This window comes from Lithobates pipiens, unplaced genomic scaffold (assembly GCF_037356315.1).
Source record: "Lithobates pipiens isolate NorthernLeopardFrog02 unplaced genomic scaffold, aLitPip1_a1.2 Scaffold_13, whole genome shotgun sequence".
Classification (NCBI taxonomy): Eukaryota; Metazoa; Chordata; class Amphibia; order Anura; family Ranidae; genus Lithobates; species Lithobates pipiens.
In genome coordinates, this window is record NW_027507718.1 from 244,965,821 (window position 1) to 244,979,973 (window position 14,153).

Consider the following 14,153-nt stretch of genomic DNA (forward strand, 5'->3'; position numbering starts at 1 on the left):
TGTTGTGTACCTCATCCAATGCAAAAGGGGCAGCAAAGGATCTTATGTTGGTGAAACAGGACAGAAGTTACAAACGAGGATGAATTTACACAGACATACCATCAAGGAACATAAAGAAGACAGTTTATGTACACCTGTGGGACATCACTTCTCATGACCGGACCACACTATAGAAGACCTCAATGTTTTAGTTCTTAAAGGGAATTTCAAAACTATCCAGGAAAGGAAAACCTTTGAACTAAGAATGATAATTCTTTTTGACACAAAAAATAATGGCCTGAATTTAGATATAGGTTTCCTTACTCATTATACTAAAGTTTTACAACCCCCTCTGTGACTAGCAACCCCCCCCCCCCTCCATTCCATAGCTCTCCCTCTGTCTTATCTCACTAACTCTTCTGTTCTTTATTTCCATTGATTTTCATGTGTTTTTTTTTGTTGTTTTTCTTTTTCCTCTTTTTTTTTCTCTTCTTTCCCTCAGAGGTATTTTTATTTATTTTTTTTTTATTTTTTTTACATTCTGCTTAAAAATTTGTAAATCAGTACTGCTTGGACCTTGAAGAAGGGGACATACCCCGAAAGCTTGTCCTGAAAAATTGTATGTTAGTGCAAATAAAAAAAGTATCACGGACAGTACTCAATTTTCTCATTCTCTTTACTTTAAACTCCCCTTAGAGCTATCTATTCAAAATCTTAAAATAATAGTATATATTTTTTTTAAAGTATCACATAATGATGACTCATATCAATAATTACTAACAATAATAATAATAATAATAATAATAATAATTAGTATTATTATTATTATTAAAATGAATAAATGTTGCAATCATATATTTCCATATTTGTGCTCAAGTAATATTTTAGCTCTTTGGAAATATACTTTACACTCTAATACTTGTCATAACTTTCCATAGTTCTATTAAGAGTGATATGTTTCTTAAGTTATGAACAATAAAATGTTCTGTTAACTAGAATGATTGTGCACTTGTAACCTAAATATATTCAATATTTGAATAAGGAAAAATAAATAAAAATAATAATGATAATCCTAACTTAATATGAACATTAATATCAGAATATTTGGAAAATAAAAAATGTATATGTGGACCAATATTTGAGTCCGAAATTATTTATCTATAGTAGATTAAGTTTCTTCTGATTCATTTTTTTTTCTTCATGAAATGTCTTTAAAATGTCTCCCTCAAATTCTGTTAGGTTAGAAAAACCTTGTTGAATAAGATAAAATAGTCATAAACATGAAGTATAAATATTTTGTCCAATATTCTTCCCAAGAGGATCTCTTCTTTAACTTTGAATTTTCCTGATATTCTCTTTGCTCTTCATAGGAGCTTGTTATCCTCCATATTTATTTGATTTTAGATGCCATATCTGTAAAAGAGATTGCAGTATCATCACTCAGGAAAAAAATATTTACATTCATTGTTGTACCTTTTTTTCTCAACAAATGTTAAAACATTATGGGACACTAACTTTGTGAATTTGTTAAACTATATGTGCAATAATACTATCTTGCATTTCCTTCAAAGAGAACTTCTGTATGACAATGTACTGTCCTTATCCTGTCTAAGATGGCCTAAACTATAAAATATATGTACTGTGAAGTTTAGGTATGACAGGACGCAACACCTCCATTTGGTCATGATACAAACCCTTGTTTTCACAAAGAAAGGTTTAATATCACCCCAGATTTGACAATGGACTATGCCTTTGTTCTCATCCCTAAAATATTACAAATATACGTAACTGTATTGTGTGTTGAAGCTCTTATTCTAGTGTTAGACTGTTCGGCAGTCAAGTACTGGTTCTCTGTCCTTCTCTGTTCTTATGCTGGAAACGTGAGATAAAGACTTCTCAGATACAGATCAGCTGTATAAACATGTGTTGGTGTACATTCCTGAAGGTGTCTTCCTTTTACATCTATCTAAATGTGTTTGGAATGTGTTTGGATGATAAAGCTCTGAACCATAGAGGATATGTTTTACGACATTCTTTAAAACTATCTTCCTCAAAAATACCTTTTAGCGAGCAGAGACAGGTGTCTATACAATGATTTTGTTTGAGGTCACTGTGCTCGCTATAGCTTTAATTGCATAGTAAACACTTAGCAGTTGCTTTACATCTGACTCAAATTTTTTTTCCGAAAATGATAAAACTCTGCAGAAATAGGCAATTGTTTTCTCCTTACCTTTTAGTAATTGAGACAACGTTACTGAGATGGCATTCTCAGATACATGCATTTTCAAAACAATAAATACTTCAGAACAAACCTCAACTATATTTAGTGCTGAAGCATTCTGCAAATCTTTTTTCAACACTTCAAAGGCATTTTTCTCATTTGGACCCCATTGGTCAACTATATTACCTTTATTTCTCAAAAGATTATATAGTGGATTAACTTTTTCTGTTAAACAGTGTACAAACTCTTTGCAATGATTTATTTAATGCAAAAATTGATGCAATACCTTATGAGTTGTTGGCGTTGGAATTGCAGTGATACCTTGAAGTGTTTTTTGCAACAATTTTGTCTTGCCTTGACTAATTTGCATGTGAAGGTATTTCACTTGACATTTCATCAGCTGAACTTTTGTTGTGTTTAATTTTAAACCTTCAGCTTGTAACATCATAAACAACTCAGACAAAAGAGCCAATTGTTCATTGATATTCTGAGTACTCAGCAGAATCATATCCACATGCTGACAAATGTAGACTGGCCTAGAAAATTTTGAAAGTATTTTTGCTATAGTTTCATGAACTATACCATCACCAATACCTAGGCCAGGTATTAATTGAGTGAACCTATAAGTCTCTTTTCTGAATGTGAATGCGAGTTCGTACTGACAGCTATTCATTAAATGAACGGAAAAATGGCTTTTAATGATTTCTAGTACAGAGAACACTTTGTCCTCAGCATTCAAATTTAACTTTATGTTAGATTTATCAGGGAAAACTGGGTTATGTGCGATGTGTTTATTCAGTGTCCTTAAGTCAACTGATAAAGAATATGAATTATCAGCTTTTTTTATAGGCCAAATACAGTTAATTACCACTGATTTAGCTTTCTTTACAATTCCAAGTTGTACAAACTCTTGAATAATGGCAGAAAGTTGATCAATTGATTCTCGTGGTAACTCATACTGACTAAAGGGTCCTGAATCTTTTCTCTCAATATTCAACTCGGTATTTTTTAAAGTTCCAATGTCATTTTTAAACTTTGACCACAAACTTGGAAAATGTCAACTAAAACACTTCCTTTAAAGCACAATTACCATCAACATCAGGCCACTTTTGTTCTGTAGACATATTGGTAATGGAACCAACATTACTGTATAAGGAGGGATCAATAAGCATTGATTTGGGCCTAGATAGATCTTTCCAAATACTTTTATTAGCCAAATCAATCACCCACTTTTGTTCATTGATTACATCAATGCCGAGTACATTCTCTGCTTCGTGACAGACCCAAACATTGTATATATGGCTTACCATTCTCATCCCAAAAAAATGGTGCTACATATTGCAATGGCAGATAAATTAAATCCAGATGTGATTCTCTTTTTGACAATGGCAATAAAACCACTCATTCAGTGACAGTGTTGTCTGAACTGCTGTTAACAGTCAAATTACTAATCTTTTTGACTTCAGTGGCATAGGCCAATTCAGTCAAAATGTTATCTTGACATGAAAAAACAGGTTGAACAAAAGGGGGCGTGGCTACCACGCAGTAGCTCCGTGCCGCCGAGAGCCTACATCATATACCAGGATACTCTTACAGGCTGAGACTGGCATCGCTGGGCACCGCAACTCATACCCACCACGACGAGATGACCCGCAAACGCAAAGGTCTGCTGCAACTAAAAAAATTGCCACAGTTCTTTCCGCGGAACCCTCGAGGCCTAATCCAAGATGGCGCTGGCGGAGCCTCGCCCTCGGCTTCTAGCGGCTCCGGATCGGAGACCCCTAGCCCAGGAGTGCATAAGCGGTCGCCGAATCGATCTCCGGAGGCATCCACGCCTCTGTCCCTCAGCCCAGCAAAATCCAAGCCACGGATGGCAGATCATTTTGGCTCGTAACAGGTTAGTGGAGACGGTGACCAGCTAGAGGACACTAGGGAAATCTCGGACACCATAGATACATTCCCTACATCCAATCAACCTGTGTTCGACACCACGCTAAAGGACGTTGGTCTCCCTGCGCAGTACAATACACGCGGACATAATGGACTGCATGAGGGGGTTTAAATCAGACATTAATGAAATAGGTGCCCGAATTGACCACGTAGAACATAAAATGGGGGAATTTGCGACCACCATAAATTCTGTGGTTGATGCTCATAACGATCAATCGGACGAAGTGGCGTGGCTAAAAATGAAAGTCGCAGATTTAGAGGACAGGTCTAGAAGAAATAATCTCAAACTGAGAGGCATCCCTGAACTGATCTTACCAGGGCAACTATTACAATATGCCCAGGAGTTGCTAGGCACTTTCCTACCCGACCTGTCGACCTCTGACCTGGCAATAGACAGAATACACCGCCTGCCAAAACCACCCCATCTCCCGGATAACATCCCAAGGGATGTTCTCATGAGGGTCCATTTTTTCCAAGTCAAGGAGAAGTTTACTTCAGCCTTTCGGACCAACAAACAACCGCCTGAGCGCTATGCCAATCTCCAGGTATTCGCAGACCTGTCGCAACACACAATGCAGAAAAGGAAGGCACTATTGCCTATTACAAAAGCCCTCCGCAACCATGCTATCCTATACAGATGGGGATTCCCATGCAAACTTACCATATCCAGAGAGGGCCAAACAACGGTCATCGACAATCTTGAGGATGGTTTGGACTTACTCAGATTCTGGGATATACTCCCTGCTCAAACGGACGGTGTTCCAACTTCACTGGCCAAACTGCCGGTACATGATAACTGGCAGGTGGTATCACGTAAAAAGAAAACTGCGAATCGCAACATTTGAGCCCTGGTATACGTTTCAATTTGAGCTTTTTCTATCCTTTTTTTGAGAATGCTCTCGGTGACTGACTGCTGAACTTTGTGAGTTCTTGTTAGAACTGTTTTTTTTTTTGTTCTTTCTTCCTTATTTCACTAGTCTTACCCCTGTGTTCCTTGTCTTCTCCTTTTCTGTGTCTCTCCCACCCCCTGAATTCAATGTACACTTTCCCGAGATGGACTCTACGGTGTCAAGATCTTGTTGCCCAGAGAGGTGCAACCGGCCAGATTTGGACACTTGTGTTGCTGTGGAGATGCTTTCAAAGCAGAGAAGGTATGCTGACCACTACACGCCTCGTCTACTATTGATTCACAATGCAGAATTTTGTCTCATTTAATGTACATGGACTGAATCATCCAGCAAAAAGGGCATCCGCATGGAAAGAGGCTCAGAAGCTCCGTGCAGATGTTCTTTGCCTCCAGGAATCACACTTGCTAGCTTCTGACCCGCCGCCTTTCCGCAACAAACACTTCCCACATCTTTTTTGTGCCTCTGCTGCTCAAAAACGCAAAGGCGTCCTGATTGACATCAGAGATTCGGTTGCCTTTTCCCACACCCTCACGGTAACAGACCCGGAGGGCAGGTACCTTATTGTGGTAGGCTCACTCAACACTAAAATCTATACCATTGTGAGCTTGTATGCTCCCAACTCCCACCAGATAAGATTCTTCAAACGTCTGATCAAGAAAGTCAACGAAGTACGTCAAGGAGCTTTAATCTTATGTGGGGACTATAACATCACTGCTGACTTTAAAGTGGACTCTACTACCAGGTCTCGTAAACCCCTCCCCTCATTGCAGCGTTTGCTTCACGAGGAGGGTCTGTACGACATCTGGAGATGTCAACATTCTAATGAGAGAGATTATTCGTTTCATTCCTCCAGGCATAATACGTATTCAAGGATTGATATGATACTTGTTGATAAATTTCTGCTACAGGCCGTGTCCTCCTCCGCCATCCACGGCATCTCTTGGTCTGATCACGCTCCGGTCTCTGCTGTGGTGGCGGAGGGGAACAACCGCACTGTGTCTGGTGTCTGGAGGACGAATACCGAGCTATTTGGATCCCAGGCCCAGATGAGGGAAATCACTAAAAGCCTCGAAGATTTTTTTCTAATTAATACTAATTCGGTGGATGATCCTATGATCCTCTGGTGTGCACATAAAGCTTTTGTGAGGGGTTTATTACTTCAGCCTAGTGTTAGACTTAGGAAAGCAAGATCTTTAAAACTAGACTGTATCTTACGGGATATCAATTTACTAGATTCACAAAATAAATTATTACCCTTGCCCTACAGTGGCGCGTGAAATAGATGCTCTTCGCTCCGAACTAAGGCTTTTATTATTAGAAAATCATAATAAATTTGTTAATTATCTTAAGTTGACGCACTATTCAGCAGGCAATAGGGCAGGTAAGTATCTAGCACGCCGCCTAAAGGAACATAGAGCTCGCACCACTATTCCCTACTTACTCAACCCTGCAAACAAAAGTAAGATGTATAACCCTAAAGATATAGCGGATTCTTTCGCCCAATATTACTCCTCCCTATATAACATTAAATTAGACTCCAAAACTTCGCAGCCAACGACAGACGACATCAGAACTTTCTTAGATAGTGTTTCACTTCCAAAACTATCCGAAGATCAACTTTTCAGCCTTAATGCCCCAATCTCACAAGCAGAGATCCGGAGAGTCATCGGCTCCCTACCACTAGGCAAGTCTCCAGGTCCTGATGGCCTCCCGAATTAATATTACCGTAAATTTGCTGAAATCCTGTCCCCAACTTTACAAGCCATTTACTCCCAAGCGACTGCTTCCTCCTCATTTCCCCCTGAGATGCTTAGTGCCTATGTTGTCACTATACCTAAACTGGGCAAATCCCCAGATACCCCATACAATTTTCGCCCTATCTCACTTCTAAATACTGATGTGAAAATTTATGCTAAAATTTTAGCCCAGAGACTACTCCCTATATTGTCCACACTTATAAACCCAGACCAGTCAGGATTCACATTGGGACGCCAGGCGTCTGATGCCACTAGAAGGGTGATAGATGTTGTGTGCCATGCAAAGGTCTGTCGAACGCCTTCTCTGCTCCTCTCTTTGGACGTGGAGAAGGCGTTCGACAGAATACACTGGGGCTACATGAGGTCTGCTCTTGTTAAGTTTGGATTTGAGGGCCCTATCCTCTCTGCAATATTAGCCCTATATTCAACCCCTTCTGCAAAAGTGTATACCTCTAGTATCCTTTCCAAGCCCTTCACTATAACTAATGGTACAAGACAGGGGTGTCCCTTATCCCCCTCCATTTTCAATTTGCTAATTGAACCCTTAGCTGAAAAGATTAGGGCACACCCAGACATCCAGGGGTTCACCTTCCGAGATAAAAATCATAAAATAAATCTTTTTGCAGACGATATCATCCTGTTCATTACGTCCCCCGCAACATCTTTACGTCATACACAGACTATATTAGATCAATTTAGTACAATTTCATACTACAAAGTTAACAATACCAAATCCCTTATACTCCCTTTAGATATTCCAAGGGAGCTTCAACTTAACCTGCAACAGTTCTCTCCGTACTCATGGAAAGCAGATAGTATAACATATTTGGGACTTCAGATTACGGCGGACCCTAACAGATTAGCAGATGTCAATTACCTTTTGCTAATCCAAAAATGAACCTCTGAGACTAAACGCATCGCTAAAATAGAATTAACCTGGTCAGGACGATTGGCCTCCTTTAAAATGCTCTTGCTTCCGCAGGTTCTTTATGTGTTCTGTACCCTCCCCATACCACTTAAAGCCACCCACCTCAAATCACTTAACACCTTCTTAATGGCTACATATGGCAAGCAAAAAAACCAAGATGCTCTAAAACTCTTTTATTCAAGAATAGGAAAGCGGGAGGCATGGGGCACATTGAGATACAGGATTACTTCAGAGCAGGTATACTCACTCAGCTCAAAACCTGGTTTGATAGACAGTCATCTGCTCCCTGGTGGGACGTTGAACAGTCCATGTCTATGACAGGAGACCTTCTTGCTTTCCTGTGGTTCGACCGCTGGAGGCCCTTTCCCCTACGACAACTACCTCTCACACTGCAAGCCTCTCTTTGGGCATGGAGGGGCCTCCCGCGGATTGACAAACTGGAACCGGGAGTAGTTGCAGTACCCTTAGGTATTGAGATGCTCACTAAAGCGATTCCTAACCTTACCCTCCAAAGCTGGCAACTTAAAGGCATCACTCTAATATCTGACCTAATTTCTGAGGGACAAGTCAAGGATTTTAATACACTTAGAGCTGACTGTGACCTTGAGCTGGGTGAGATCTATAAATATGGTCAAGTATCCCATTTCCTGCGCTCACTTGAACGAGGATGTCTGGAAATTCTATACGAATAAGAATGCAAATGTAAAGGGTGTCTCCTTCTTTTATGGTCTCCTCCAGCATAAGAATGTGTTCATCAGATCCTCCCCTTATTTGAAGTGGGAAGGAGATTTGGGGAAGTTATACACATCGAAACAATGGCAACAAGCTGTTAACTCAATCTACAAAGCATCTAAATGCGTTAACCATTGGGAGTTATATCAAAAAATAGCCTTGAGATGGTACCTTACACCATACCGGCTGTCTAAATTTTCTGGTGAACGCTCCAATCTGTGCTGGAGAGGTTGTGGAGGAGTGGGTACTCTTAAACACGTTTTTTGGTCTTGCAAGCATTTGATTAGCTTCTGGAATAGTGTATTTAGATTGATCTCCTCCACTACGGGAATTATCTCGTCTTCTGAGCCTGGATTGGGCCTGCTAAACTTAGGAATAGAGGCCTTCCCTCCTCAATATCGCATGATCGTAACACACATTCTCCTAGCTGCCAGATCACTAATAACAAAAAAATGGAAATCAGATGAGGTGCCCAATCTCTCTGAAGTAATTGCAATTGTGAAAACTAATTGTGTATATGAAACTCTATTGCTTCAAAGGTCAAACAATGGTATAAGACGAGCTGATGCTTGGAAGGCGTGGAGAATCCAATTCCATTAACATACCATCATGTTCATAGTAGGTGCAATTGCTCAGGTCCATCTCAACCTCTCTAATCCTCCGTCCCCTGAACTTTCTCTTCCCCTCCCCTCTCCTGCCTTCCCTATCTTCTTCTCACCCTGCCTATAGACTAGTTCTCTTTGTTTCCTCTCTTCCTTTGTCTTGCTCTTAATATATGAGCTTAGTACTTACAGCCTATCTCATCGTTCTTTCTCCCTTCTCTCTCTTCTTTTTTTGTTATCCCTTTAACTCAACGGATGGAAAGCTTACTGACATCATATATGCTCGGTAGTACTTTATATAATGGTATGTAAAGAGTATAGTTGTTAATTTTGTACAAGAATGGATACAAAATTCGTCCATCTTTCCTATTTTGTCTAATTTGACTAAAGTTATGATATTGTTTATGCTGTATCTTTTCCTCTACATTGGATAATGTATGTCCCTGTCTCTGAAAACGTTAATAAAAACAATTTAAAAAAAAAACAGGTTGAACAAAAGCTGATTTTTCATTCTCCATATCTTTAGTTTTTATTTGTGAGTCTCTCTTAAATTTATGGAAATGTTTTCTCATATGGCCAGATCCATGACAGTAAAGACACGTGAGGGGGTCTCCTTGCCTCACTTGTCTGCACCTGTCCTTGTCATTCCTGTCTGCAGACTATTTTTGTCTCATTGAATTATAGCTACCGCATGTGTGAGATTGCTTTGATTCAATTGTCCCCCAAGTTTATCAATGAAGCTTACTATATCATTTAAATTTTGACGTTCCTGTGCTATGGCTACTGAAGTTGGGTCAAGGTATTTACATTTTTTTTAACTGGAGTCTGTAAGGATTCAAGTGTTTTAACTGATGGAACATCTTCGCCCATTTTACATAATAACAGTTGTCGTAGTCTGTATGAATCGTCACTATGTTTTTCCTGTCCATTGTCATCAATAATAGGTGACTTTGTTAGTCATCTAGCATAATGTGCAGGTAACAAAAGATAATATATATGATTACGCTGTTCTTCTTTAAGGTTGTACCAATCAGTGTAGGACTCAAATATGTCTGCGTTATAAAAAGCGTCCGCCCCTAAATCCTATGCTGGAATGTCCATAAAAATAATCATTAATTGGTCATGTATTTGTAACTTTAATTTTGCTGCATGGTCAAGTATTTTTTTTTCTAACCTCTGTTTCATCTTCAACGATGTCTTCACCTATTTCTGAATTATCGGGTATATAGGAAGTTTGAGGTTTTGTTTTTGATGTAGAGGCCTTCTTTTTGTCATCTTTTGTTAACACAGCAATCTGTGTCAATCTATTGTCATTCGGAAGTTTTACCAAAAGGTTTCTTTTAAAGTCAATTTGTTCCTCAAGATTCTCTATATAATTACAAAAAATCTCACAGTTAGGACAATTAAGAGAATATTGAGGCAAATTTTCATGTTTCCCTATGTTCTGTACAGTGTTACATTCTGTCTGCTGTAATGTATGCACATTTGTAGCAGGTAAATCAACATTAATAATCATTTTGTTAAATATACTTAACCAACTTTAGGATGTTAGATATTTTTTTGCGCTGCTTATTCATAGAAAATCTAGCTGTGTCTATCTGGACATTAGCCTGTAAACATTCCTTGTACATATATGCCCAAAGATGACTGTCATTTGGATAAAAAGACACATCTTTAAATTCAAGCTTACTTTCTCTAATTAATTCATCAATAAATTCCATGACTTTACTCACCGTATTTTAGAAGAAATTCTCGTCTTTAGCCGGCTCGGTTTCTTGGACCTTTCGTCCTCGTCTGATAGAACACAAACGCCTCTTTCTAGGTTCTTTGAAGGTTTTTTCCCGAGACTTGATCAATCATCAAAATGTGTTAGTCTCCCCCTTTGACAAGGAGCAGGGAAAAAACTGGCTGACTGTCGCCAATAGTGATGGATGAATTTCCGACTGGAGGTTTCGTTAACGCGGCCAAATGTTTGAGAACCGCAAAGTTTGCGGCGGACCCCATTGACTTTAATGGCTACTAGAAGAAGAATCCCCTGATGGTGGATTTTTAAGGCACGTACAACAATGTTTATAGAATAGTACAAGTTATTTTATTTCATAAAACACACAAAAGAAATATAGTATACAACTAAAATACATACCTTCTCACATCACGGGTCACGTGCCCACCAACTACACGAAACCCAGACCCTCTCACACGGACTGGTCTCTGCTATGCCTACTAATCGCAAGGAGATCCATTCTAAAGAATTGGACTTCATCTCTTCTCCCCACTGTCGCCCAGATTCAAAGAGAACTCCTCTCTCTCCTGTACAAGGACCGATGTAACGCCAACTTCTGTGACGAAAAATCGAAATCTCACTTCTTTACGATGTGGTTTCCCTTCATGTCCTCCACTCTTCCTCCGGAAGACAAAACCACTATGGATCTCTTCACCTTCTTCTACTACGGTGCGCACCAATCAGACTCAGGGGCTTCAACCACCCCATCTATAGTCTAACCTGCCTCCAGCGACCTACTGGTTACACCTCTTGGATCTTCCTCTCTCAGGGACTGTTTTCAAGGATCTCACACCTCCCCCCTCCTTCCCCCCTTCTTCCCCCCCTTTATTTTTCCTTTTCACCTTTTAGCTTCCTGAGATCTCATAATATGTTACCTAACAAAACTCGGGAAATGTCAATATCCATGTAAATATTGCTATTGCAACTAACTCTTACAACAGGATCCATCCAGTTAGTAACATGTCAAAATATTACTCTGTTGTGCTGGTTGCACTGTTTTCTGTCTGTTAACGTTCAGCTCACCTTGCTCTGGTTTAATTAATTCCTGCTTATGGTATGAGTACGATCTGTTCATCTATGTACCTCATCTGCGATGATGGTCCTACGATATCGTGCATGTATCTGTTGCATTTGTATTTTTCTTTTTCTATTTCTCAATAAATACTTAAAAAAAAAAATACATACCTAAGTGTATACATATACAACCGGTATTTATAATGTTATACAGCACTTGATTATGCCATATAGTCCATGTAGAGAAGATCACCCTACACGTTTCTGAGCTTTAACAAAGCATGTCCTTCTTCAGGGGTGTAAATACCGTATTTACATGGAATCTAATAAGTAACAGGGGACACGGTGTAAGAATTAAAATATTATTGGCCAGGCAGGAATACAGGCATAAATACAGTGAATGGTTACCAGACAGAAGAACTTTACAAATACTTACAATACTAGTAAGGAAGATGATATTGTCCCAAAGATATTGTTTAATAAAAACAAATAATTACAGATGACCACACGTGTAAGTGTTCAAGGGGGTATCCCAAGACCTGTCTGCATGGAGGCAAATGGTATAAATATCGTACCAGTTTGGTACCAACCAAAAAAGGTTATATGATCCACCCAAAAATGCTTCTAAGGGGAAGAATTTTTTTTTTATATTATTTAATTTCAGAAAAATTCTATTTAAATTTCATTTTTAATAATAATCCCTCAATAAGTAGAAAGCCAAAGAACAAACGGGGAAACACTGGGGCTGACAAAAATGCTAGACAGGGAGGACCAGAAGAGGAGGAATAAAAAAAAGGAAAATACCACATTTTAAAATATGGAGAGTATTGGGAGGTATATATGGGGAAAAACATAGAGGGCTATAATTAATAAAGAAAGGTTACATAATATAATATAGTATTAACTGACTGGTCCGTAGTATCAAAAATATTTATGGTGCAAATAGTATGTCAGAATATATATATTCAAAACAATAATTTTATATATAAAAAAAGAAATAGAGAACTAAAAAGTTCAATCTCTATAAATATCTAACCTCTACTGGCAGAATATAGATATAGTAAATGGGAAAAATCCCTGTAGCAAGTGGAGTAAATTTCAATGATTATAGGAATATTATTGAAGGGTATTGACTTTAATGGCAGGCAAACCTTAAAAACCTACAGGTCATATTTTCAGCCACAAAATACTTACTAGCTGTGCACACATAGTCCTGCCACATGGACACTGACATAACAAAAGTATTAAGTGAATCTGGGATCGACAATGACAAGCATTCTTTTTTTATCTGTGAAATTTTGACAATTTAGGAGCGCATGAAGGCCATGGAGGAGAGGCAAGGTCAGGGCAGGCTATGAAGGGGGTGCAGGAGATGATCAGTGCCACAGTCAGGGCAGCCCAGTCCTGTGCCAGTGTCCCAGTGTGCCAACCTGTGCTTGAGCCCCTCCCTCTGCCCGGCCCTTACCCCCACCTATGCAGGGCTCCACTGCGGTGGTCCGGAGGTGCCAGTCCAGTGCTGATCCTCACCGTGATAGAGAGCACTGACACCAGCACCGAGATAGAGAGCACTGACAGTACACCAGCACCGTGATAGAGAGCACTGACACCAGCACCGTGATAGAGAGCACTGAGACCACACTAGCACCGAGATAGAGGGCAATGACACCACACCAGCACCGTGATAGAGAGCACTGACACCAGCACCATGATAGAGAGCACTGACACCACACCAGCACCGAGATAGAGGGCACTGACACCACACCAGCACCAAGATAGAGAGCACTGACACCACACCAGCACCGAGATAGAGAGCACTGACACCACACCAGCACCATGATAGAGAGCACTGACACAAGCACCGAGATAGAGAGCACTGACACCAGCACCGTGATAGAGAGCACTGACACCAGCACCGAGATAGAGAGCACTGACACGAGCACCGAGATAGAGAGAGACCACTGACACCAGCACCGAGATAGAGAGCACTAACAGCAGCACTGATACCAGCAACTCGCTGCAGGACCCAAAAATATGACACCGCTCAACCTCTTCAAACAGGAGGGTATAGGCATATAGTACGGTGTGCTTTTTTTGTACAAGGAAGTGAGCCAAAGGTAAAAAAAAGATCTGTGTGCTAGATTAAATAAATAGTTTATAGAGTTATGCATATACATGGTCTACTGGTCACATGTGTTGAATTCCTCCGAGATCCATGCCTCATTTATTTTTATAAATGTGAGGTAGTCAACACTGTCGTGAGCTAGGCGAGTGCGCTTATC